The sequence below is a fragment of the Nelumbo nucifera genome, chromosome 1 (genome assembly GCF_055504915.1).
Source record: "Nelumbo nucifera cultivar China Antique chromosome 1, China Antique-T2T, whole genome shotgun sequence".
NCBI lineage: Eukaryota > Viridiplantae > Streptophyta > Magnoliopsida > Proteales > Nelumbonaceae > Nelumbo > Nelumbo nucifera.
The window spans coordinates 123,422,526-123,450,020 of record NC_142649.1 but is presented as its reverse complement, the minus strand read 5'-3'; the positions used below and the strand labels follow the sequence as shown (position 1 = coordinate 123,450,020).

Genomic DNA, 27,495 nt, shown 5'->3' with positions numbered 1-27,495 from the left:
GAGCAGATTAATTACATCAATGGATCATCTTTTTGCCTTTTTTTTCGGTTATTCTATTCTATCTTGGAAGACCCTTTGAGCATGACTGAATCCATCGGCTAGACATGGAAAACGCAGAACTCGGAGTCAGATCACTGCTCTTGGAAGTCGTATTTAATGATAGGATACTTAAAGCTATTCCCCATATCAGTTCATATATATGTATATATATAAGTGGGATCCTCCCCATACTACCCATTAATAAACGTTAATGAAGGATAGTTTAGACAGGATCTCTTAGAAAGTAGGGGTGTAACTTTTCTAGGTTACGGTTAGGATTTTATCAAAATTTTAATAGGCCCAATCTGAAAATCGAGTCTGAAACAGTGTAAATTATTAACTCGGGCCAATTTGACTTGCACCCCTATTAGAAAGGCAGCGGTAGTTCTTGTAGTTTACTTTTCGGAAAATATATGGGATTAACTCTTCCATCCCTCTTCTTCTTAGCTTGTTTGTCTGTGTAAAGCATTCAAGTTTATAAAGCAATAGAGACTAGTGGAAGGCAATTGTGAATTAGGAAAATTTCTTAAACTACCCTTAAGAGAAAAACTGTGGGAGAGACTAATGTTATCTCTCCAAGATCCGTCTGACACAGCACGAAACATGAAGACGACTCTAGCATCAGAGCCTTCGATGGTCCCTGAAATTCGGATGGTGCCATCCGAACTAGTGAAGAAATTCAAAAGATTTCTTCCCTCCTTTCACTGGTCCAATGAGATTCTCCATCAATGAGATTCTCCAATAAAGCGAGTTCCATTTCAACATAGGCCTTCGCTGGTAATCTACAGTGCCATAGTTATGAACCTAAGAAATTGAATAGGAACTCGAGTTCCCCAGATCCGTTCGAATAACAATTGAGCAACGAACCCCCAGAATAACTAGTGAATAATGGGAGGTAGATGAGAGAGGGAGATGTTGCAGAGGAGATGGAGCTTGGTTCGATCAAGAGAGGCTTCATGTGTGGGCCACTTGATCATAAATTGTTTCTGGGTCCTTTGGAGAAGGGGCTTGATCAATTCCAGAGGAGCTTCTCTCATGGGGGATGTGGGGTGAATTTGTGGAGAAGTGGGTGATTAGCAGCTGAAAATTTTAGGTTGCACTTGGATGCGATGTAAATCAAGAATCAATGTTAATTTTACATCAGTTTGGTTTTGTATGCATTTGGAAAGAGGGTGTAATTATTATCGATGTGAATCTACACTCTGGTTTAGTTTTGCGTGCATTTGGATGGAGTATAGTTTTACATCGATTATAAATGTAAAACCTCATCACCCTAAAGTTTTACATGCATAATTGATGTAAAAATTACATCAATTTTTACACTGATGACGTTTTACAATGATTCCAATCACAACCTTAGGATCGGATGGGTCATAGACAATCAGTCTCTCGAAAGGGCTTTCAGTCCCTACGCCTAATCTCTGGAATCAAAGATCATTAGCAATACCAGTAGATATAGAGGGTTTGGCCAGATTCGTCACCTTCCGTGATGAGCAGTCCATGAGAGATGCTATTGAAGGGATGAATGGGCATATTCTTGATAGCTGAAACATCACCATCAACTGAGCGCAATCCAGAGGAATTGGTGGTGGGGGTAGAGGATTCTGCAGTGGTGGTGGTTATGTAAGTAGCAGCAGCTACGATGGTTGCCGTGACGGTGTTGGATATAGTCATGGCGGTGGTGGCCATGGTTGTGATCGCAGGTATGAAGATGGTGGATCTCGCTACTCGAGGGGTGGTAGCGCTTCAAACGTATTTGAAGGAACTAGGCTTTTCCGAATATGATGTGTTTAGGTTTTAGCTTTTAGGAATGGGATTTTAATACAATGTTCATTTCAGGCTTTGTATGTTGCATATCAGATTCTATATGTATTCTCTCTGTGTCTCATTTTTTATCGAGAGAGGGGGGTGATGCTGCGCAATCCAGGCACTCCTAACTGGCTATTGACTGGCTCCTAACTGGCAATGGACGGCACTTGAGAAGAAGATGGTGAAGAATTCCCGGGGGACTTGCTCGGTGGGAATACTCCGATGCTTAAGTTAGAACGCTAGAGAAAAAAGTGGAGTGTAAAAAAGGCTAAGAGTGTAGGTCGCGCTAGATCATTGAGTTAGCTCGAGAGCAAGTAAGTTCAATATAAGATCTCAGATGTTCGAGAGAGAGAGCCCTTCCTTGTCAAATCAGGCGTAACCGCCACTGGGCTTCTGTCGCAGCCGTTATCTGCCAGGGCTGCACAGGTAATAGTTGTAGGGTACTACCCAACTGGATGAGTGACATGTCTCGGGAGGACAGGCATGCTACCATCTGTCGAGAGACGTGGGTGCAGTTTGTTGAATTGGCAGGGACTGTGCCATCAATCAGGAAACGTGTGCGCAGTCTAACGGGTACAGTCTTGTTAGATAGAAGCTTCCTGAAAGCATCGCGTCGCTTAGTCGTGAGCTACCTTGTAGCGAGCTATCCCGTCGCAAGCTACTTTGTAACGAGCTCCTTGGGGTACTTCGAGGTGACTCCTCTCAAGGTTGCCTTTGGGGCAGTTTTTCTGTCTAAGTGTTGGAGCAAGCTAGTTATCCTAGCTCGCTAGCTGGGATAGACTTGTCTTGGAGTATTCCCTTTCAGTAGCTCGGGGGACCTCGAGCTCGTGTTGTAGCGAGCTCCCCCTATAGAGAGCTATGGTGTAGCGAGCTGCCCTGTGGGCTGGTTACTTAGTCACGGTCAGGCTATGGTGCTGAGCTGTTGCTCGTGCTGAGTCATGTCCACGTGTCATCGTCTCAAGGGATCGGGTCAAATCACCCTCCATCAATTGCCCCCCACTCCTTGGGCTAAGAGTGTTACCTTAGCATGAGGAGTTCATGAAGTGTGACGGGTGGATTTGACCGAAGTTCAAACTTGATTGACTGCTCGCATTAAATGTGTGTGTGGAAGTCAGGGGATTTCTGACTTTTCGAATGCCGAGAAACGTGCCGAAGCGGCTCTTAACTCTAGATGTCGTGCAGCCATCATTACCTCAATCATGGGAGACGTGCAGCCAGTCACATTTCGGTTTCAGAAGATGGTGTGTGGCTCATTGTGACACTAGCAAGTGCACTAGCCGTTCAAGTAATAAAGTAGTGAGTGAAGTATCGTTCCCACGAGGATTTAGGAAACAATTACCAATACTAAATTGGGCACTTCTTATCTGATCAACAATAAATCAAAACTTTAATGAAAGCTAAAAATTATAAACTAAAATCTATCCAAAATATTGGCCCAATTGCCTTCAAATCAGGTTAGAAGAGTAAGCAGTAAATGTTAATCTCAGAATTCAGCAATCTATCAATTTGGATCATTCGAATAAATCATGATTGAGCCTTGGTTTGGTGAAACCCCAAGGTCATGAACAGCCTCTCTCAAGCGCATGTTCATCCTATGCATGAGTGACGGTTCTTCTATCTCTAGAAAGAATCTAATCCCCATGCATGCATTTATTCAAACACTTCTAAGGCATCAATTCAAATCTGAATTGATCACCAACTGAATTGTGCAAGTTATCTCTAACCTTGCACTCAATTCAGTTCTTGAATAGTAGATCTGAATTCCTAGAGTCTCTCTCAAGCACTCTAGGAATTCCAAGCTTTAGATCCATTCGGCCAATCTGAAAATTGCAGATCTGAATTCTCTTTCAAGCAATTCAGATCTTGCAATCTCAGATATGAGAATTCAGATCTGAGTTTTGAAGGTTAGTTGGCCGAATTAATCTACAATAACACCCTTATTCAAGAAACTTCAAGTACAATTCATGACCATTTGAATGAATCAAAAAGAATTAGATTGTTGAACTGAAATTTTACAAGCTGAAATACATCAAGGAAGAATGGAAAAAAGGAGAAAGAAGAAAGAAAATATAACAAAGAAACTGAATTCAAATCAAAAGAGAATGAAACTACAATTGATTTATTACAAAAGATCTTTGAATCACAAACCCTCAATTCGAACTCACCTTCTCTTCTAGCTTGTTTGTCTTGAACTTCCTTCAGCCCTTCTTCTTCTTCTTCCTTACGCCTAGCCTTCTTCTCTTCTCTTCTCTCAAGGTGGCCAAACCTCTAAGAGTGGGAGAGCCTTCCTCTCAAGCAATTGAACACCTCTCCCCCCTCCTAGAGGCCTCCTTATATAGTTTTTCAAGGGGGCTCTTGCCCCTTCTTGAAGCCTCTAGAATGGGGTGTATTACACCCCTTTCTTGAACTTTCTAGAGCTCTCTTGAAAGCCTCCTAAGGGCTGCTATTTGGGCTGCACTTAGGCTCTCTCTTAGCACTTGATAGCTATACATTGAGCTGCTCTTTTGGGCTGAGAATGGGCCTTCCTTGTTGGGCCGAATTCTACTCATAGCTAGGCCTTCTTTTCTTGGGTTTTCTCAAGGAATTCACTTGCTCTTCTTGGGCCGAAGTGCTCTCTCTTGCTTCCACGACCAGGCTGGACTGAAATTGGTCTTTTTGAACCTTCTTTTCTTGCCTTTTTCCTTCCTTTTCTTGGATTAATTATCCCTGAAACTTATTCTTAGCATTAAGCTAAATTAAGGCAAAAATTATTAAAACCGGCATAAAAATCCATGCTAAAGTCCTCAAAAATTATAGATAAATTGTAAGTTTATCAAATACCCCCACACTTAAGCTTTTGCTTGTCCTCAAGCAAAGACATCAGCCATAAACTGAACATTCCCCCTTCTGTTCTCACCATTTACCTGGTGAACTTTTTAAGATAGAAATTCATTGAGTAGTCGGGGAACTTTTGTAAGTGCTCAACTCTTATTCTTGTAAATTACTATTTAAGATATGTATAAGATCCAAGGAAAGGAGAATATGAATTTCATCATAGTCTAGCCTTCACTCCTAATTCATATATAAATCAGCTCCTTAATTGTCAAGGTTAATAATCAAATTTCACTAAGTTTCACATCTGTAACTAAATCTTAATGAGAGTTCAACTTTAGAGTGCCCCTTTGAACCTCAGCTATCACCACAATTTCTTAATTCTAGGGGTGAGTGCATCTTATGCTCCATCTCACCCTTTTCTTCTATTTTTTTTTTCGGTGTGAGTGCATTTTATGCTCCATCTCACACACTTTTCTCTCTCTTTTTTTTTTTTTTTTTTTTTTTTGGTGTGAGTGCATCTTATGCTCCATCTCACACTGGTCACTTGCTTGAGGTAGGTAAATAGGACTCATGTTCTAAGCTGCTAGTTTTACTATTCAGCTCAGAATAGCGGAGTCAATTTGGGCTTTTGTCCTTCTTTGCAATTATTGAACCTCAAGAATCAGCACTTCAGATGTGCACTAGCTCTCTTCACCATTAACCATGAAATCAAGGGCTTCCATACACATGAAGATAGTTAGGGCTAGTCATGCTGAAAAGCATATTTAGCTCCCCTTTTCTCATGCATATATCAAATTGGGTCATTCACAAGAATAAAAACTTAACAAGTACATCAGTTTCCCTCAACTCATTGAATTCCTTCTTAAAAATCATCAAATAAATAGTAATGAACTTGAGGGGTTCCAGTCTTTTTCGGTTATGTCATTGCCAGCATATGTGTGTTGGGGTGAATGAGGTGCATGGTTTAAGCCCCCATACCCTAGCCTCGGGCTCACTCCCCCACACTTAAGATGAACATTGTCCTCAATGTTCGTAGTGTTAGGGAATTACACTTGCTAGAGCAAACTGAAGAAAAGAAAAGGATGAACTGAGTCCTTAAAGAATTGGAATTTTGAGAAAAAGATCTTTATTTTACTAACTAATATTCTAAAAAGATAAATGACAAAAAGATTCCTTAACCTGTTCATGAGCAAGCATAAAAGATTATTGGTTATCAAGATAAACAATGGATGGAGGGGGTATAGTACCGCCCATTAAATATGGTTTCAGGCGCTGACCATTTACTTTAAACGTGCCCTGAACCGGGTGGGTGAGTTCTATAGCCCCATGGGGAAAAACCTGTGAAATGGTAAAGGGTCCAGACCACCTGGATCTCAGCTTACCTGGAAACAAGCGGAGATGGGAATTATATAACAATACCTGTTGGCCTACATAAAAGTCCCGTCTCAGCAAGTTCTTATCATGCTAGTTTTTTATTCTTTCTTTATAAACTTTGGCATTCTCATAGGCGGCAAGTCTGAATTCATCCAATTCATTCAATTGCAACCACCTTTTAGCCCCTGTGGCCTGATTGCAAAACCTTGGCTGCAGTGCGACTAGCTCCAAAATGACCTCCTGCTTCTTTATCATGGCAAAATTGGAGTACCGACTCTATCTCCTCCTCGGGGACACATCTCCTTATGATCAAGGATATGAGTATTTCTGTATTGAGTACAACTGCTCATCCGGAAATTCTTCTCGAATGTTGCTGGTTATCTCCTCTTTTGAGCTTACCGTGTCCAACCGGGAGAGATGGTCAGCAGCCAGGTTTGCAGCACCCTTCATGTCTCTAATCTCAATGTCAAACTCTTGCAATAAAAGGATCCACCTGATCAGTCTTGGTTTTGAGTTTTGCTTGGTAAGCAAGTGCCTTAATGCCGAGTGATCTGTGTAGACAACAACCTTGGATAATATCAGATATGAACGAAACTTATCAAGTGCAAATATTACTGCTAGCAGCTCCTTTTCTGTGGTGGTGTAATTGAGTTGGGGTCCAGTCAAGGTTCTGCTAGCATAGTAAATTGGCTGAAAATGTTTGTTCATTCTTTGTCCTAAAACAGCTCCTATAGCAAAATCACTCACATCACACATTAATTCAAATGGAAGGGTCCAATCTGGTGCTACCATGATAAGTGCATGGATCAATTTGTCTTTCAAGATGCTGAAAGCATGAAGGCATTCAGTTGAAAATTCAAAAGTCACTTCTTTCTGAAGCAAGGTAGATAATGGCTTGGAAAATTTTGAGAAATCCTTAATAAACCCCCTATAGAATCCGACAAGTCCTAAGAAACTTCTCAAAGAACGAACAGATGTTGGGGTTGGCAATTTTTCAATTGCCTCCACCTTGGCCTTATCGACTTCTATACCTCTTTGAGAGATCTTGTGTCCAAGCACTATGCCTTCTTGCACCATAAAATGACATTTCTCCCAATTCAACACAAGATGTATTTCTTTACATCTAGTAAGCACCTGTTCCAGATGAAGGGATGAGAGATCCATCCTATGGACGCCCAAAGATTGCAGAATAAGGGGCGAATTTCAAAAATTTTTCTCTCCCTTCAACTAGGAATCGTATTCCCTATTTAGAAAATCATATTTTCAAGGATCAATCTTGAACCATAAACTGAACCAGATCTGAACCAAAAGGAATGGGAGAGGATTATATCTGATACGGAGAAATACTGTCTCCCAATGGAGGTGTTCACGCACAAGGAAGGATCCAAAGACTGCTCCCACTGAAGATGGCGCAGTGCAGGATGGAGCAGAATCAGCAACGTTCTTCAAAAGAACTTGACCCTTCACAAGAATCAATTGGACGGCTTGTGAGTACAACTCCAACCAATCTTTTCACAAAAGATTGAAATCAAGATCCAATCTTGATTGCTCCCAAGAACTGGAGATCGAACTGAAGGAATGGCAATGGCAGGATGGTGGTGGCATAAGAGAATTTGCAGTATGCAGGAAATCTCTCAATCTCTCTTTCTTTAAAGAGAAGAATGTTGTTGATTATGATGTGTGTTCCAAGGCTGCCGCCCCCTTCCCCTTTTTATAATCTCAAAGGGATCAGCTCCTAATCAAATTAAGAGTTGCTAATCCAAATCATATTTGGGTTACAAGTCCCTTAGTGATAAGGGATAATCCTTATCTTACCTACAGATCAGATCAGCTATCTCCTAATCTAATTAGGAGGTTTCCAGATCTAAATCTTATTTAGATCTTGGACTCTCTGAGTGGATAGGGTCTAAGCCCAATCCTTTTAGCTGACCCACTTCAGAATTCGCCCCCTTTAGATGACTGATCAAATCAGCCCAGTTCGAAATGGGCTTAAGGCCCATTTAAGGTTATGTACTCAAAACCCTTCCAAATTGCTACCCAGTTGGGCTTCCTTGTATGGCGTGGGACCCAAGCATTGATCGACACATCAGCCACATGGGTTCAGCCCAGCCTTTGTTACAAGGCCTGGGCGAATGCACTGCTGAAGACAGTGTACCCCCTGAAACCCATCAAATGAGCTCTATGGGCCCAACACTTACACTAAGTGGTCCCTGGGCCAAGCCACCTTGTAACACCCAGGGACTGTGGGCAGATGCAAGATTAGCCCATCAGGTGTTATCCTCAATGGTCTTACACTTAACCTCTCAGCCCATAATGATCATACACTGCCCGACAAGAGAGGACCTCTCCCTCGGCTGCAAGGAACAGTGTTGCACTCTCCACTTATATGGATCCCGGGAATTAAAACATTTTGCAAACATTTTAGAAACCATATATATACTTTTATATCTTATATAAAATATATTTTGCAAAACAAATCTCAACGGTTGAAATAGGCTGCCGGCAGTCTTGGTTTCCATCAGTGAGAGTGCATCCCCGATCATTACCTTTGTCCGACAAAGGGGCTGATCCTGTCACTATGATCACCCACTCAGATGAATTCTCGGACTGTCCCAACATACCCAGGTTTTGACCCAGGCTAAGGATCTCACTGATTGGTACATCAAAGATAGCCCAATCCGACACCTAGTGCAGTATCATAATCGAGTCTAGGGGTCGGGTGTAACTTTCCAGTTTTGCCCATCAATCTCCAAGGTCCAGGGCAATATTGGAAATCTGATCCAGTTCAATGATTCAATTAATCCTACACTGTATGTGCCTAGGGTCTCACCCTGGCAGCTGAGACAGGCCATCCCAACCGACTTGGTGGCACCACAGTGTCAGCCTTGTCAGGATAGGTCTCCCCAGACCGACCCACCGGCGGTGAACATTCTAAACTAACACGAGTCTCATTAAGTGTCCAGTTTAAAGGTATTACACAGAAACATACAAAGGGAACATGAATCAAATATGTATCTTTATTCATTTACAATAAACTCATAAAGTACATCATTCTGATTGAAGCTAAGGGCATACAAAACTACCTAACAGCTCCCACTTGCACTTAGGTCCAATCAGGTACTAGCCGGAGTCCCATGCTTTCCACGTGTTTCTCAAACACTTTCTGTGATAGTGGCTTTGTCAATGGGTCTGCTACATTTTCCGCTGACGCTACCTTCTGAATCAGGACGTCCCCTCTACCAACAATCTCCCGCAGTACGTGGTACTTCCTCTCGCTGTGCTTCGACTTCGAGTGGGCTCGTGGCTCCTTAGCCTGAGCAATGGCTCCATTGTTGTCACACAACAATGGGATGGGTGATGTGCTGGACGGAACAACTCCCAACTCGTGAACGAACTTCTTCATCCACACAGCTTCTTTGGCAGCCTCACTTGCGGCAATGTATTCGGCCTCGGTCGTGGAGTCTGCAGTGGACCCCTGTTTGCTGCTTTTCTAGCAAACAACACACGATCCTATCGTGAAAACATATCCAGATGTAGACTTTCTATCATCTGGGTCTGACTGGAAATCGGCATCTGTAAACCCCTGGATTTGTAGTGAGCTACCGTCGAACACCAGACAAAACTCTTTTGTCCTTCGAAGGTACTTAAGTATGTTTTTCATAGCAGTCCAATGCTCCTGCCCTGGGTTGGCCTGAAATCTGCTTACTATACTCACTACCTGAGCAATGTCAGGACGAGTGCACAGCATGGCATACATGATGCTCCCTACGGTAGAGGCATAGGGAACGTCTTTCATGCCATCAATCTCCTCAAAAATCTTGGGAGACATCTTCTTGGAGAGAGTGACTCCGTGCCTAAAAGGAACATTTCCTTTCTTGGAGTTTTCCATGCTGTATCTTTTGACTATTTTGTCAATGTAAGCAGATTGGGATAATCCTATTATCCGCATCGATCTATCTCTATAGAGTCGAAGACCCAGTATATAGGAGGCTTCTCCAAGATCTTTCATGGAGAATTGCTGTGAAAGCCATACTTTCACCGCAGTTAACATTCCTACATCATTCCCAATGAGTAAAATGTCATCTACATACAGAACCAAGAAGGTAACCTTATCCCCACTGTACTTCCTGTAGACACAGGGTTCATCCGGATTCTGCTCGAAGTCAAACGATTTGACAACAGAGTTAAAACGGATGTTCCAACTTCTAGAAGCTTGCTTAAGTCCATAAATGGATCTGTTAAGTTTACATACCATGTTTTCCTGACCTGCAGCAATGAGGCCTTGCGGCTGTTGCATATAGATATTTTTAGTAAGATCTCCATTCAGGAATGCAGTTTTGACATCCATCTGCCAAATCTCATAATCATGGTATGCTGCTACAGCTAGCAGGATCCTAATGGATTTAAGCATGGCCACAGGCGAAAAGGTTTCCTCATAATCGATGCCTTCTTTCTGAGTGTACCCTTTCGCCACAAGACGAGCTTTGAAGGTCTCAATCCTACCATCGGGGCCCTTCTTCCTCTTGTAAATCCATTTGCAACCGATTGCTTTTACCTCGGAGGGTGGATCTACTAGAGTCCAGACTCCATTGGCCTCCATTGAGTCCATCTCTGCTCTCATGGCCTCCACCCACTTCTGGGAATCTATGTCCAACATAGCTTCCGCGTAAGTCACGGGATCTTCCTCACTAGTCAAGGTTTCCACGAGGTAACTATCCTGATCATAACCATAACGGACTGGTGGTCTGGATGCCCGAGTGGATCTTCTAAGTTGGTCACTACCTGGAACTTGTGGGACATCTCCCACTACTCCGGAGTTCTCCTCATCAAGAACAACTTCCTTACGATGGGTGTCCAGGATATAGTCAGTTTCCAAGAATTGTGCATTTCGACTGCAGAACACTTTCTGCTCACTTGGGTCATAGAAAAGGTAACCTACAGAGCCTTTTGGGTAGCCTACAAATAGGCAACGGCTGGACTTAGATTCCAACTTGTCTGCACTCGTTCTTTTAACATGTGCTGGACAACCCCAAATCTTCAAGTGTCTGCCACTTGGTTTCTTTCCGGTCCAAAGTTCATATGGAGTATTCGGAACCGATTTGGTTGGAACCCGATTCAGCACGTAAATCGAAGTCTCTAATGCGTAACCCCAAAAGGATGTGGGTAACTCTGAGTGTATGAGAAGCGACCGGACCATATCTATTAAGGTCCTATTCCTCCTCTCTGAAACACCGTTAAGTTGTGGTGTAGCAGGAGGAGCTAATTGTGATACAATCCCATTGTCCTTTAAGTAGTCCCTGAATTCGTCAAAGAGATATTCGCCACCTCGATCTGATCGAAGGGCTTTAATTTCTCTCCCTAACTGTTTCTCGACCTCTTTTCTAAACTCTTTGAACTTTTCAAAGGATTCAGACTTGTGTCTCATTAGGTACACGTAACCATATCGTGAAATACACGTGTTTATTTCGCGTCCTAACACTTAGGGGACCACATACATCAGTATGTATTAGGTCAAGTGTGTCTGTACATCTTTCAGGCTTACCGTTAAATGGCCGTTTCATCATCTTGCCTTGTAAGCAAGGCTCACAGGTGGGAAGATCTTCTACAGCTAGAAAATCCAAAGGACCATCCTTTACCAACCTTGTGATTCGGTCAACACCGATGTGGCCAAGTCGGTAATGCCACAGACACGTGGGATTAACTGTATCACGGGCTCTCTTCTTAGGGATTTCAGCCGACGTAGTTTTGGTTATGTTAGTTTCTAGAGAAGGATGTAGAACATAGAGACCGTTCTCCAGTTCCCCGTATGCGATGAATCTGTTGTTTCTTTTAATAGTAATCGTATTACTAAAGAAGACAGAATAACCATCTGCACACAGTTTTGAGACAGAAATCAAATTTTTCTTAAATTTTGTACATAAAGACAATCTTTCAGTACAATTATTCCTTCTCTAAAACATAATTCCACGGTTCCTATGGCCGCGGCTGCAATAGTTGCAGTAGTCCCCAAGTAGAGTGTCACTTCTCCTTCACTCAGGCTTCTGCTTACCTTGAACCCCTGCAGTGAGTTACATGCATGAGTTGAAGCCCCGGAGTCAATACACCAGGATGCAGAAGCTACCAACAAATTGGTTTCTGTAACACAAGTTTCGAAGTTACCTTTCTTGGATTCCAGGTAGGCAGGACAATTCCTTTTCCAATGGCCGGTCTTCTTGAAAACATGACAGACATCTGATGCCTTGTCCTTCCTCTGTTTCTTGGGTTTGGCAGCCTTTTTCTGGGGCTTTCTCTTCGCCTTCCTTTTCTTGCCCGATTTGCTAGTTTCAACAAGCATGGCAATGGGCTCATCCTTTTTAATCAATTCTTCGGCCCTCTGCAACATATTGTTGAATTCCTGCAAGCTGACGTTCAGCTTGTTCATGTTGTAGTTCATGATGAATGGATTAAAGGATGGAGGCAAAGAGTTGAGAATAGCATCGATCTGAGTTACCAGATCCAGCCCGGATCCAAGAGCCTCTAGTTCGTTGATATAGCCCATCATCCAGAGACAATGGTCGTGAACTTGTTGGCCCTTGGTCATCTGCGCGGTCATGAACTGTTTCAAGACCTTCTGCCAAGTAGAACGATTCTGCTCTTCGTACATTGTCCTAAGACTGTCCAATACGTCTTTAGCAAGTTCGATCTGATCGAACTGCCTCTGAATTGGATTGTCCATGGAGGCAATGATATAGCAGCGGGCAAGGGAGTTTTTCTCCTCCCATTCTTGGTATTCTCTTCTTCGGGCCTCAGAAGCCCTATCTCCCGGACGATCCGGGGCAGGATTCTTTGCTACCTTGTCCAATTTCTCAGAGGTTAAGACCAACATAAGGTTCCTATACCAGTCAGCATAGTTTGGGCCCTTCAACCTGTTGTTATCAAGTAGCTTTGCAAATGATCCGTTTGCCATTTTCTGATAAAAGAGCAAACATCAGTCCACGACCTAATTCGATTCACGTTCATTTCATAGATATGGTTTTTAATCTACGATCCATTTCCATGTATTCATCTCTGAGATTCCCCTCCTTTCTCAGTGATGGAGACTACGGGTTGTCTCTGGAAATGTGGGAAATCACATAGGGTGCATGAAGCCAATTGTTTCAGCTGCATAACCCCACCACCTTTCTTTGAAGGATCATATCCATTCATCATATGAGTTTTCCCTTTGGCCTCTGTCAGACAAGGTTCAGAGCCATTTTCAGGTAAACCTTTCTGTCCAGTGAGTGCTTACCCATCATATTCGTGAACGCCAAGGTACCGTGAGTGCTTACCCACACAATTCACAATTAAGAGGCTGCACATGCTTGGCAGCTATCTGCTTTTCATCTATTTTCTTACTGAGTGCTCCTATTTGTGCAGATAGTGTTGTATAAGTGTCAACATTATGCAAGCCTTGCTGCTTCCTAGTTTGAGTTCTTTCCGAATGCCATTGATAGTTGTTGGCTGCCATTTCCTCAATAAGTGCATGGGCAACCTCAGGAGTTTTATTATTTATGGATCCTCCGGCTGCAACATCTAATATGGTCTTATTTGAGTCAGTAAGACCATTATAGAAAGTCTGCACTTGCAGCCAAATGGGGAGGCCATGGTGAGGAACTCTTCTTAACAGCTCCTTGTATCGTTCCCACGACTCATATAAAGATTCCCCTCTTGCTGGAAAAAAGTAGTGATGTCATTCCTCATTTTAGCAGTTTTAGAAGGGGGAAAATATTTAGAGAGAAAACGGCTGGCCATTTTGTCCCATGTAGCTATTGATCTTGCCGATAATGAATTCAGCCATGCTTTGGCTTTATCCTTCAAAGAAAATGGGAATAACCTCAAACTAAGGGCGTCATCACTTACCCCATTGTGTTTGAAGGTGTCACAAATTTCTAAAAAGTTAGAAATGTGTGCATTGGGATCTTCGTGGGCCAATCCACAGAATTGCACCGTGTTTTGAATCATTTGTATGATGGCAGGTTGAAGGGATGAGAGATCCATCCTATGGATGCCCAAAGATTGCGGAATAAGGGGCAAATTTCAAAAAATTTATCTCTCCCTTCAATTGGGAATCGTATTCCCTATTTAGAAAATCATATTTTCAAGGATCAATCTTGAACCATAAACTGAACCAGATCTGAACCAAAAGGAGTGGGAGAGGATTATACCTGATACGGAGAAATACTATCTCCCAATGGAGGTGTTCACGCCCAAGGAAGGATCCAAAATCTGCTCCCACTGAAGATGGCACAGTGAAGGATGGAGCAGAATCAACAACGTTCTTCAAAAGAACTTGACCCTTCACAAGAATCAACTGGACGGCTTGTGAATACAACTCCAACCAATCTTTTCCCAAAAGATTGAGATCAAGATCAAATCTTGATTGCTCCCAAGAACTGGAGATCGAACTGAAGGAATGGCAATGGTAGGAAGGTGGCGGCAGGAGAGAATTCGCAGTATGCAGGAAATCTCTCAATCTCTCTTTCTTTAAGAGAAGAATGCTGTTGATCATGTAAAAGGCTGCCGCCCCCTTCCCCTTTTATAATTTCAAAGGGATCAGCTCCTAATCAGATTAGGAGTTGCTAATCCAAATCATATTTGGGTTAAAAGTCCCTTAGTGATAAGGGATAATCCTTATCTTATCTGCAGATCAGATTAGCTATCTCCTAATATAATTAGGAGGTTTCCAGATCTAAATCTCATTTAGATCTTGGACTCTCTGAGTGGATAGGGTCTAAGCCCAATCCTTTTAGCTGACCCACTTCAGAATTCGCCCCCTTTAAATGACTGATCAAATCAGCCCAGTTCGAAATGGGCTTAAGGCGTATTTAAGGTTATGTACTCAAAAAGCCTTCCAAACTGCTACCCAGTTGGGCTTCCTTGTATGGCGTGGGACCCAAGCATTGATCTACACATCAGCCACATGGGTTCAGCCCAACCTTTGTTAAAAGGCCCTGGCCTAATGCACTGCTGAAGACAGTGTACCCCCTGAAACCCATCAAATGGGCTCTATGGGCCCAACACATACACTAAGTGGTCCCTGGGCCAAGCCACCTTGTAATACCCAAGGACTGTGGGCAGATGCAAGATTAGCCCATCAGGTGTTATCCTCAATGGTCTTACACTTAACCTCTTAGCCCATAATGATCATATACTACCCGACAAGAGAGGACCTCTCCCTCGGCTACAAGGAACAGTGTTGCACTCTCCACTCAACAGTTGAAATCGGCTGCCGGCAGTCTTCGTTTCCATCAGTAAGAGTGCATCCCCGATCATTACCTTTGTCCGACAAAGGGGCTGATCCTGTCACTATGATCACCCACTCAGATGAATTCTCGGACTGTCCCAACATACCCAGGTTTTGACCCCCGCTAAGGATCTCACTGATTGGTACATCAAAGATAGCCCAATCCGATGTTAGACAGTTTTGTATGCCCTTAGCTTCAATCATTTTGATGTACTTTTGTTATTTAGTGGAAATAAATAAAGTGCATGTTTGATTCATGTTGTTTGGTTTAATTCTGTGTAAAACCCTAAAACTGGACATTTGTAGAGACTCATGTTAGTTTTAAATGTTCACAGTCGTTGGATAAGTCTGGGGAGATTTATCCTGCCAAGGCTGATACTGGTGTGCCACCAAGTGTTGGGATGGCCTGTCTCTGCCATCAAGGTAAGACCCGAGGCACATACAGCATGGGATTACTTGAATCCTTGAACCGGACCAGATTTCTAGTCTTGCCCTGGACCTTGGAGATAGATGGGCAAAACTGGAAAGTTACACCTGACCCCTAGACTCGATTATGACACTTCACTAGGTGCTGGATCAGCCTGCCTTTGATATGCCAATCAGTGAGATCATTAGTGGGGATCAAAACCTGGGTATGTTGGGGCAGTTTGAGAATTCATCTGAGTGGGTGGTCATAGTGACAGAATCAGCCACTTTGTCGGACAAAGGGTAATGATCGGGAATGCACTCTCTCTGATGGAAACCAAACTGCCGGCAGTTGATTTCAATCGTTGGAATTTTGTTTTTGCAAAATTAATATATTTACATATATATATGTACGGTTTCAAAATGTTTGCAAATGGTTTTAATTCCCGGGATCCATGTGAGAGGAGAGTGCGGCACTGTTCCTTGCAGCCGAGGGAGAGGTCCTCTCTTGTCGGGCAGTGCTTGATCATTAAGGGCTGAGAGGTTCAGTGTAAGACCATTTAGGATAATACCTGATGGGCTAATCTTGCACCTGCCCACAGTCCCTGGGTTTTTATAAGATGGCTTGGCCCAGGGACCACTTAATGTAAGTGTTGGGCCCATAGGGTTCATACGATGGACTCAAGGGGTTCATTGAGATTTTCAGTGAATTTGGCTGGGCCTTGTATTAAAGGCTGGGCCGAACCCATGTGGCTGGTGTGTAGATCAATGCTTGGGTCCCACGCCATACAAAGAAGCCCAACTGGGCAGCAGATTGGAAACTAATTAAACACTGAATACTTAATGGGCCAAAAGCCCATTTCGAAGTGGGCTGATATGATCACCCATCAATGGGGCGAATTTGAGATTGAAGTTAGCAAAAAGGATTGGGCTCTTAGCCTTATCCACTCTTAGAGACCAAATTCAAATCAGATTTGAATCTGGTAACCTCCTGATAAGATCAGGAGTAAGCTAACTCTATCTGGGAAAGGGATTAAGATTATCCCCTATCCAAATACTGATTTGGATTGGGATAACTCCTAATTAGGAGATTTCTTAATCAAGAAGAAAAGAGAGGAGATTTTCGAATGAACCAATAGAGGGAAATCAGATTTCGATCCAAGAGGTTCTAGTAAGCAAGAAAGGTTCCTGCGAATTGAGATTAGATCTCATTCTCTCCAGAAAAGAAAACAGTTCAGCCTTTTCGTTTCTGGAAATCTCCTCCTGCCGCCGCCATCTGCATTGTTGCAAGATTTGATCTTTGCAGAAAAGAAAGTCAAGAAACCAGTTCTTGACATCAGTCTTGCAAGAAAGACTGAAAGAATTCAGTGTTTAGTACATCCAGGGGATTCTTGTGAAGGATCCAGTGTGTAGGACGCACCCTGCTGGTTCTGTTCCATCCACAGCTGTGTCATCTTCAGCAGGGACAGATCTTGGAGCATTCTTTGGGCGTGAACACCAACTTTGGGAGATACTGCTTCTCCGGATCAGGTATAATCCTCCCATTTATCTTTTGGTACAGATCTGGTTTGATTAGGGTTCAAGTAGATCCTTGAGTATTGTATTCTAAATTCAGGGAATATGATTCCCAGTTGGGAGAAGGTAGGAAATTTTTGAAATTCGCCCCACCCATTCCGCAACCTTTATGGTGTCCATTAGATGGATCCTACCATTCTTTCAGTGGTATCAGAGCCACAGGTTCGAATCTTGAACCAAAAGAAAATCAGATCTGACCCTGCGCAGATGGATAAAAGGTGTTCTTTCAAGATTTGCGCAGATTGTCTTCTTTTTTTCAAGAAACTGTTTCTTGTTAAGGGCGATTGATCTGAAATTAATTTCTATTAAATCCAAAATTTATTTGGAATTGTTCTTTATTTATTTTGATTTAATGGACTGTTCAAACCTGGAGATCGCAGTGCAGTTTTAGCGCAGATGGTCTGCGCACCCTTTTTCTTTTCTATTTATTTATTTCATTCAATTCGGTCTATAAATAATTTTTTTTTTATTTATTTTTAGACTGAATGTATAGGATTTGATCAAGAATGTAATTAATAGAAATAGGATTTCTGTTATTTTTCTTGATTAAAGAAGATGGAAGAAGATGGCGGCGCTGGAGATTTGCAGATGGAGAAATCGTTTTCTGCGATTTGCAGTTTATGAAACTGCAACCCTTGTGATTAACCTCTGTTTTGCAGGTGGTGTAAACAGTCCATAATTGTTTTGTGTTTGCTAGAAATCAAAACTATTAATTTCAGATCATTCAATAATTAATTCTTGAATTGAAAATCAGTTTTGGACCATTTCGGACTAGATTGGACCAAAACTATTTGGACCGAATCTGGGTTTCGAAAGGGGCTGTTCTCAGTCCAATTGTCTCACACTTTCGTTCCAAATCTGATGTTCAATTACAGGGATTAATTCGGCCCACCTGTAAAGCCCAGTTTTAAAGGGTTAAAACTGCAAAAGCCCATTATTGTGAGATAAGCTGTATGGGCCGAACTGCTATCTGCGATTCAGCCCATACACCTAGTGGACATTAATCGTTAATGACTTGGTTTTTAAATGGGCCGTTGAATGGGCTTTACAGCAATTAATTGATTGGATCAATTAATTGCCATGGTGTCCCTGAAGGTCATTGGATGACCCCCCTCTTTGCCTGGTGGGCCCCACAACCCTGAAAAGGGATGCGTACGGAACCCCTAGCCTGAATATGATGGGTGTGCACTCACTGACAGAAGGGTTTACCTGAAAACGGCTCTGAACCTTGTCTGACAGAGGCCAAAGGGAAACTCATTTGATGAGTGGATATGATCCGTCACAGAAAGGTGGTGGGGTTATGCAGCTGAAACAGTTGGCTTCACGCACCCCATGTGATTTCCCACATTTCCAGAGACATTTCGTCGTCTCCGTCACTGAGATAGGAGGGAAATCTCAGAGATGAACAAATGGGAATGGAACATAGATTAAAAGCCATATCTATGTAGGTAAACATGAATCAAACTAAGGTTGTGGACTAATGATTTTGCTGTTTTATCAGAAAATGGCAAACGGTCAATTTGCAAAGCTTCTAGACGATAACAAGCTTAAGGGCCCAAACTATGCCGACTGGTACAGAAATCTTATGCTGGTCCTAACTTCTGAAAAGTTAGACAAGGTAGTGAAAAATCCTGCCCCGGAACGTCCGGGTGATAGGGCTTCTGAGGCCCGTAGGAGGGACTACCAAGATTGGGAGGATAAGAACTCCCTAGCCCGCTGCTTCGTCATTGCCTCATTAGACAACTCAATACAGAGGCAGTTCGATCAGATCGAACTTGCCAAGGACATATTGGACAGTCTAAGGACAATGTATGAGGAGCAGAACCGTTCTACTCGACAGAAGGTCCTGAAATTGTTCATGACCGCGCAGATGACCAAAGGGCAGAAAGTTCATGACCATTGTCTTCGGATGAAGGGATACATCAACGAACTTGAAGCTCTTGGATCCGGGCTAGATCTTGGCACGCAAGTGGATGCCATCCTAAATTCTTTGCCCTCTTCCTTCAATGCGTTCACTATGAACTACAATATGAATAAGCTGAATGTCAGCGTCCAGGAACTCAGCAATATGTTGCAGAGGGCCGAGGATTTACTCAAGAAGGATGAGCCTGTGGTTATGCTTGCTGAAGCTAACAAATCGGGCAAGAGAAAGAGAAAGGCAAAGAAGCCCCAGAAGAAGACTACCAAACCCAAGAAGCAGAAGAAGAACAAGGCATCTGATGTCTGTCACTTCTGCAAGCAGACCGGCCACTGGAAGAGGAACTGTCCTACCTACCTGGAATCTAAGAAAGGTAATATCGAAACTTGTGTCATAGAAACTAATATGTTAGTTACTTCTGTGTCCTGGTGTGTTGACTCCGGGGCTTCAACTCATGCGTGTAACTCACTGCAGGGGTTCAAAGTTAGCAGAAGGCTGAGTGAAGGTGAAGTGACACTGTTCTTGGGAACAACTGCAAGTGTTGCAGCTGCGGCAATAGGAACCGTAGAATTAGTTTTTAAAGGAGTCCTAGTACTTAAAGATTGTCTTTATGTACAGAACTTGAGAAGGAATTTAATTTTTGTTTCAAAATTGTGTGCTGATGGATATACTGTTTACTTTAGTAATATGATTACTGTTAAACGGAATAATAAATTCATCGCATGCGGGGAGCTAGAGAACGGTCTCTATGTTCTGCATCCTTCTTTGGAAACTAACTTAACCGAAACTACGTCGGTCGAAAATCCCAAGAAAAGGACTCGTGATACAGTAAATCCCACGTGCCTCTGGCATTACCGACTTGGCCACATCGGTGTCGACCGAATCACAAGACTGGTAAAGGATGGTCCTTTGGATTTTCTAACCGTAGAAAATCTTCCCACTTGTGAACCTTGCCTCCAAGGTAAGATGACTAAGCGGCCATTTGACGGTAAGCCTGAAAGATGTGCAGGCACACTTGACCTAATACATACTGATGTATGTGGTCCCGTGAGTGTTAGGACACGGAATCAACACGTGTACTTCATCACCTTTACAGATGATTTTTCACGATATGGTTACGTGTACCTAATGAGACATAGGTCTGAATCATTTGAAAAGTTCAAAGAGTTCAGACAGGAAGTCGAGAAACAGTTAGGGAGAGAAATTAAGGCCCTTCGATCAGATCGAGGTGGCGAGTATCTCTCTGACGAATTCAGGGACTACTTAAAGGCCAATGGGATAGTGTCACAACTAGCTCCTCCTGCTACACCTCAACTCAACGGTGTTTCAGAGAGGAGAAATAGGACCTTGTTGGACATGGTCCGGTCACTTCTCGTACGCTCAGAATTACCCACATCCTTTTGGGGATACGCATTAGAGACTGCTATCTACGTGCTGAAAAGGGTTCCAACCAAATCAGTTCCGAAAACTCCATATGAGCTTTGGACCAGAAGGAAGCCAAGTGTGAGACACTTGAAGATTTGGGGTTGTCCTGCACACGTTAAAAGAACAAGTGCGGACAAGTTGGAATCTAAAACCAGCCGTTGCCTGTTTATAGGCTACCCAAAGGATTCGGTGGGTTATCTATTCTATGACCCAAGTGAGCAGAAAGTGTTCTGTAGTCGAAACGCCCGATTCTTAGAATCCGATTACATCCTGGACACCCATCGTCAGGAAATAGTTCTTGATGAGGAGAGCTCAGGAGCAGTGGGAGATGACCCACAAGTTCCCGGTAATGACCAACCTAGAAGGTCCACCCGGGTATCCAGACCACCAGTCCGATATGGTTATGACCAGGATAGTTACCTGGTGGAAGCCTTGACTAGTGAAGAGGATCCCGTGTCTTACGCGGAAGCTATGTTAGACATAGACTCCCAGAAGTGGGTGGAGGCCATGAGAGCCGAGATGGACTCAATGGAGACCAATGGAGTCTGGACTCTAGTGGATCCGCCCTCCGGGGTAAAAGCAATTGGTTGCAAATGGATCTACAAGAGGAAGAAGGGCCCCGATGGCAGGATTGAGACCTTTAAAGCTCGTTTGGTGGCGAAAGGGTATACTCAGAAAGAAGGCATCGACTATGAGGAAACCTTTTCACCGGTGGCCATGCTTAAATCCATTAGGATCCTGCTAGCTGTAGCAGCGTACCATGATTACGAGATTTGGCAAATGGATGTCAAAACAGCGTTCCTGAATGGAGATCTTAGTGAAGATATCTACATGCAGCAGCCGCAAGGCTTCATTGCTGCTGGTCAGGAACACATGGTATGTAAACTTAATAGATCCATATATAGACTTAAGCAGGCTTCTAGGAGTTGGAACATCCGTTTTGATTCTGCAGTCAAAACGTTTGACTTTGAGCAGAATCCGGATGAGCCCTGTGTTTACAGGAAATCCAGTGGGGATAAGATCACCTTTTTAGTCTTGTATGTGGACGATATCCTACTCATTGGGAATGATGTAGGAATGTTGACTTCGGTCAAGGTATGGCTATCACAGCAGTTCTCCATGAAATATCTTGGAGAAGCTTCATACATACTGGGTCTTCGACTCTATTGAGATAGATCGAAGCGGATAATTGGATTATCCCAGGCTGCTTACATTGACAAAATTGTCAAAAGATACAGCATGGAAAACTCCAAGAAAGGAAACGTTCCTTTCAGGCACGGAGTCACTCTCTCCAAGAAGATGTCTCCCAAGACTTCTGAGGAGATTGAGAGCATGAGAGACGTTCCCTATGCCTCAGCTGTGGGGAGCATCATGTATGCCATGTTGTGCACTCGCCCGGACATAGCTCAGGCGGTGAGTGTGGTAAGCAGATTCCAGGCAAACCCAGGACAGGAGCATTGGACTGCTGTGAAGAACATACTCAAATACCTTCGAAGGACGAAAGAGTTTTGTCTGGTATTCGATGGTAGTTCACTGCAAGTTCTAGGGTATACCGATGCCGATTTCCAATCGGATCCAGATGATAGAAAGTCTACATCTGGGTATGTTTTCATGATAGGATCGTGTGCTGTTTGCTGGAAAAGCAGCAAACAGGGGTCCACTGCAGACTCCACAACCGAGGCCGAGTACATTGCCGCAAGTGAAGCTGCCAAGGAAGCCGTGTGGATGAAGAAATTCATACACGAATTGGGAGCGATTCCATCCAGCACATCACCCATCCCGTTGTTGTGTGACAACAATGGAGCGATCGCCCAGGCTAAAGAGCCTCGGGCCCACTCGAAGTCAAAGCACATCGAGAGGAAGTACCATGTACTGCGGGAGATCGTTGGTAGAGGGGACGTCCTAATTCAAAAGGTAGCATCAGCGGATAATGTGGCAGACCCATTGACTAAGCCACTGACACAGAAGGTGTTTGAGAAACACGTGGAAAGTATGGGACTCCGGCTTGTACCAGATTGGACCTAAGTGCAAGTGGGAGCTGTTAGACAGTTTTGTATGCCCTTAGCTTCAATCATTTTGATGTACTTTTGTTATTTAGTGGAAATAAATAAAGTGCATGTTTGATTCACGTTGTTTGGTTTAATTCTGTGTAAAACCCTAAAACTGGACATTTGTAGAGACTCATGTTAGTTTTAAATGTTCACAGCCGTTGGATAAGTCTGGGGAGATTTATCCTGTCAAGGCTGATACTGGTGTGCCACCAAGTGTTGGGATGGCCTGTCTCAGCCATCAGGGTAAGACCCGAGGCACATACAGCATGGGATTACTTGAATCCTGGAACCGGACCGGATTTCTAGTCTTGCCCTGGACCTTGGAGATAGATGGGCAAAACTGGAAAGTTACACCTGACCCCTAGACTCGATTATGACACTTCACTAGGTGCTGGATCAGGCTGCCTTTGATATGCCAATCAGTGAGATCCTTAGTGGGGATCAAAACCTGGGTATGTTGGGGCAGTTTGAGAATTCATCTGAGTGGGTGGTCATAGTGACAGAATCGGCCACTTTGTCGGACAAAGGGTAATGATCGGGAATGCACTCTCTCTGATGGAAACCAAACTGCCGGCAGTTGATTTCAATCGTTGGAATTTTGTTTTTGCAAAATTAATATATTTACATATATATGTACGGTTTCAAAATGTTTGCAAATGGTTTTAATTCCCGGGATCCATGTGAGAGGAGAGTGCGGCACTGTTCCTTGCAGCCGAGGGAGAGGTCCTCTCTTGTCGGGCAGTGCTTGATCATTAAGGGCTGAGAGGTTAAGTGTAAGACCATTTAGGATAATACCTGATGGGCTAATCTTGCACCTGCCCACAGTCCCTGGGTTTTTATAAGATGGCTTGGCCCAGGGACCACTTAATGTAAGTGTTGGGCCCATAGGGTTCATACGATGGACTCAAGGGGTTCATTGAGATTTTCAGTGAATTTGGCTGGGCCTTGTATTAAAGGCTGGGCCGAACCCATGTGGCTGGTGTGTAGATCAATGCTTGGGTCCCACGCCATACAAAGAAGCCCAACTGGGCAGCAGATTGGAAACTAATTAAGCACTGAATACTTAATGGGCCAAAAGCCCATTTCGAAGTGGGCTGATATGATCACCCATCAATGGGGTGAATTTGAGATTGAAGTTAGCAAAAAGGATTGGGCTCTTAGCCTTATCCACTCTTAGAGACCAAATTCAAATCAGATTTGAATCTGGTAACCTCCTGATAAGATCAGGAGTAAGCTAACTCTATCTGGGAAAGGGATTAAGATTATCCCCTATCCAAATACTGATTTGGATTGGGATAACTCCTAATTAGGAGATTTCTTAATCAAGAAGAAAAGAGAGGAGATTTTCGAATGAACCAATAGAGGGAAATCAGATTTCGATCCAAGAGGTTCTGGTAAGCAAGAAAGGTTCCTGCGAATTGAGATTAGATCTCATTCTCTCCAGAAAAGAAAACAGTTCAGCCTTTTCGTTTCTGGAAATCTCCTCCTGCCGCCGCCATCTGCATTGTTGCAAGATTTGATCTTTGCAGAAAAGAAAGTCAAGAAACCAGTTCTTGACATCAGTCTTGCAAGAAAGACTGAAAGAATTCAGTGTTTAGTACATCCAGGGGATTCTTGTGAAGGATCCAGTGTGTAGGACGCACCCTGCTGGTTCTGTTCCATCCACAGCTGTGTCATCTTCAGCAGGGACAGATCTTGGAGCATTCTTTGGGCGTGAACACCAACTTTGGGAGATACTGCTTCTCCGGATCAGGTATAATCCTCCCATTTATCTTTTGGTACAGATCTGGTTTGATTAGGGTTCAAGTAGATCCTTGAGTATTGTATTCTAAATTCAGGGAATATGATTCCCAGTTGGGAGAAGGTAGGAAATTTTTGAAATTCGCCCCACCCATTCCGCAACCTTTATGGCGTCCATTAGATGGATCCTACCATTTTTTCATCCGACACCTAGTGCAGTATCATAATCGAGTCTAGGGTCAGGTGTAACTTTCCAGTTTTGCCCATCAATCTCCAAGGTCCAGGGCAATACTGGAAATCTGGTCTAGTTCAAAGATTCAATTAGTCCTACACTGTATGTGCGTAGGGTCTCACCCTGGCAGCTGAGACAGGCCACCCCAACCGACTTGGTGGCACCACAGTGTCAGCCTTGTCAGGATAGGTCTCCCCAGACCGACCCACTGGCTGTGAACATTCTAAACTAACACGAGTCTCATTAAGTGTCCAGTTTAAAGGTATTACACAGAAACATACAAAGGGAACATGAATCAAATATGTATCTTTATTCATTTACAATAAACTCATAAAGTACATCATTCTGATTGAAGCTAAGGGCATACAAAACTGTCTAACAACTCCCACTTGCACTTAGGTCCAATCAGGTACTAGCCGGAGTCCCATGCTTTCCACGTGTTTCTCAAACACTTTCTGTGATAGTGGCTTTGTCAATGGGTCTGCTACATTTTCCGCTGATGCTACCTTCTGAATCAGGACGTCCCCTCTACCAACAATCTCCCGCAGTACGTGGTACTTCCTCTCGGTGTGCTTCGACTTCGAGTGGGCTCGTGGCTCCTTAGCCTGAGCAATGGCTCCATTGTTGTCACACAACAATGGGATGGGTGATGTGCTGGACGGAACAACTCCCAACTCGTGAACGAACTTCTTCATCCACACATCTTCTTTAGCAGCCTCACTTGCGGCAATGTATTCGGCCTCGGTCGTGGAGTCTACAGTGGACCCTTGTTTGCTACTTTTCCAGCAAACAGCACACGATCCTATCGTGAAAACATATCCAGATGTAGACTTTCTATCATCTGGGTCTGACTAGAAATCGGCATCTGTAAACCCCTGAATCTGTAGTGAGCTACCGTCGAACACCAAACAAAACTCTTTTGTCCTTCGGAGGTACTTAAGTATGTTTTTCACAGCAGTCCAATGCTCCTGCCCTGGGTTGGCCTAAAATCTGCTTACTACACTCACTGCTTGAACAATGTCAGGACGAGTGCACAGCTTGGCATACATGATGCTTCCTCCGGCAGAGGCATAGGGAACGTCTTTCATGCCATCAATCTCCTCAGAAATCTTGGGAGACATCTTCTTGGAGAGAGTGACTCCGTGCCTGAAAGGAACATTTCCTTTCTTGGAGTTTTCCATGCTGTATCTTTTGACTATTTTATCAATGTAAGCAGATTGGGATAATCCTATTATCCACTTCGATCTATCTCTATAGAGTCGAAGACCCAGTATATAGGAGGCTTCTCCAAGATCTTTCATAGAGAATTGCTGTGAAAGCCATACTTTCACCGTAGTTAGCATTCCTACATCATTCTCAATGAGTAGAATGTCATCTACATATAGAACCAAGAAGGTAATCTTATCTCCACTAAACTTCCTGTAGACACAGGGTTCATCCGGATTCTGCTCGAAGTCAAACGATTTGACATCAGAGTCAAAACGGATGTTCCAACTTCTAGAAGCTTGCTTAAGTCCATAAATGGATCTATTAAGTTTACATACCATGTTTTCCTGACCTGCAGCAATGAAGCCTTGCGGCTGCTGCATATAGATATCTTCAATAAGATCTTCATTCAGGAATGCAGTTTTGACATCCATCTGCCAAATCTCATAATCATAGTATGCTGCTACAGCTAGCAGGATCCTAATGGATTTAAGCATGGCCACAGGCGAAAAGGTTTCCTCATAATCGATGCCTTCTTTCTGAGTGTACCCTTTCGCCACTAGACGAGCCTTGAAGGTCTCAATCCTGCCATCGGGGCCCTTCTTCCTCTTGCAAATCCATTTGTAACCAATTACTTTTACCCCAGAGGGTGGATCTACTAGAGTCCAGACTCCATTGGCCTCCATTGAGTCCATCTCTGCTCTCATGGCCTCCACCCACTTCTGGGAATCTATGTCCAACATAGCTTCCGCGTAAGTCATGGGATCCTCCTCACTAGTCAAGGTTTCCACCAGGTAACTATCCTGATCATAACCATAATGGACTGGTGGCTTGGATGCCCAAGTGGATCTTCTAAGTTGGTCACTACCTGGAACTTGTGGGACATCTCCCACTGCTCCTGAGTTCTCCTCATCAAGAACAACTTCTTGACGATGGGTGTCCAGGATATAGTCGGTTTCCAAGAATTGCGTATTTCGACTACAGAACACTTTCTGCTCACTTGGGTCATAGAAAAGGTAACCTACAGAGCCTTTTGGGTAGCCTACAAATAGGCAACGGCTGGTCTTAGATTCCAACTTGTCTGCACTCGTTCTGTTAACGTGTGCTGGACAACCCCAAATCTTCAAGTGTCTGACACTTGGTTTCTTTTCGGTCCAAAGTTCATATGGAGTATTCGGAACCGATTTGGTTGGAACCCGATTCAGCACGTAAATCGCAGTCTTTAATGCGTAAACCCAAAAGGATGTGGGTAACTCTGACTGTATGAGAAGCGACCGGACCATATCTAATAAGGTCCTATTCCTCCTCTCTGAAACACCGTTAAGTTGTGCTGTAGCAGGAGGAGCTAATTGTGATACTATCCCATTGTCCTTTAAGTAGTCCCTGAATTCGTCAGAGAGATATTCGCCACCTCGATCTGATCGAAGGGCTTTAATTTCTCTCCCTAACTGTTTCTCGACCTCTTGTCTAAACTCTTTGAACTTTTCAAAGGATTCAAACTTGTGTCTCATTAGGTACACGTAACCATATCGTGAAAAATCATCTGTGAAGGTGATGAAATACACGTGTTGATTTCGTGTCCTAACACTCAGGGGACCACATACATCAGTATGTATTAGGTCAAGTGTGTCTGTACATCTTTCAG

The 27,495-nt window shown here is 43.4% G+C and overlaps 1 long non-coding RNA gene and 1 other non-coding gene across 2 annotated transcripts; one reads left to right on the top strand and one right to left on the bottom strand.

Moving 5' to 3' along the window:
• Positions 1-3,819: 3,819 nt before the first annotated feature.
• Positions 3,820-7,181, bottom strand: LOC148803770 (uncharacterized). The gene is made up of 2 exons (XR_016080081.1): positions 7,068-7,181; positions 3,820-6,587 (listed from the first exon to the last, which is right to left on the bottom strand). It is a non-coding gene; the product is annotated as an uncharacterized LOC148803770 (long non-coding RNA).
• Positions 7,182-13,652: 6,471 nt separating this feature from the next.
• LOC148803769 (small nucleolar RNA R71) lies at positions 13,653-13,758 on the top strand. Its single transcript, XR_016081665.1, has one exon. It is a non-coding gene; the product is annotated as a small nucleolar RNA R71 (small nucleolar RNA).
• Positions 13,759-27,495: the final 13,737 nt, after the last annotated feature.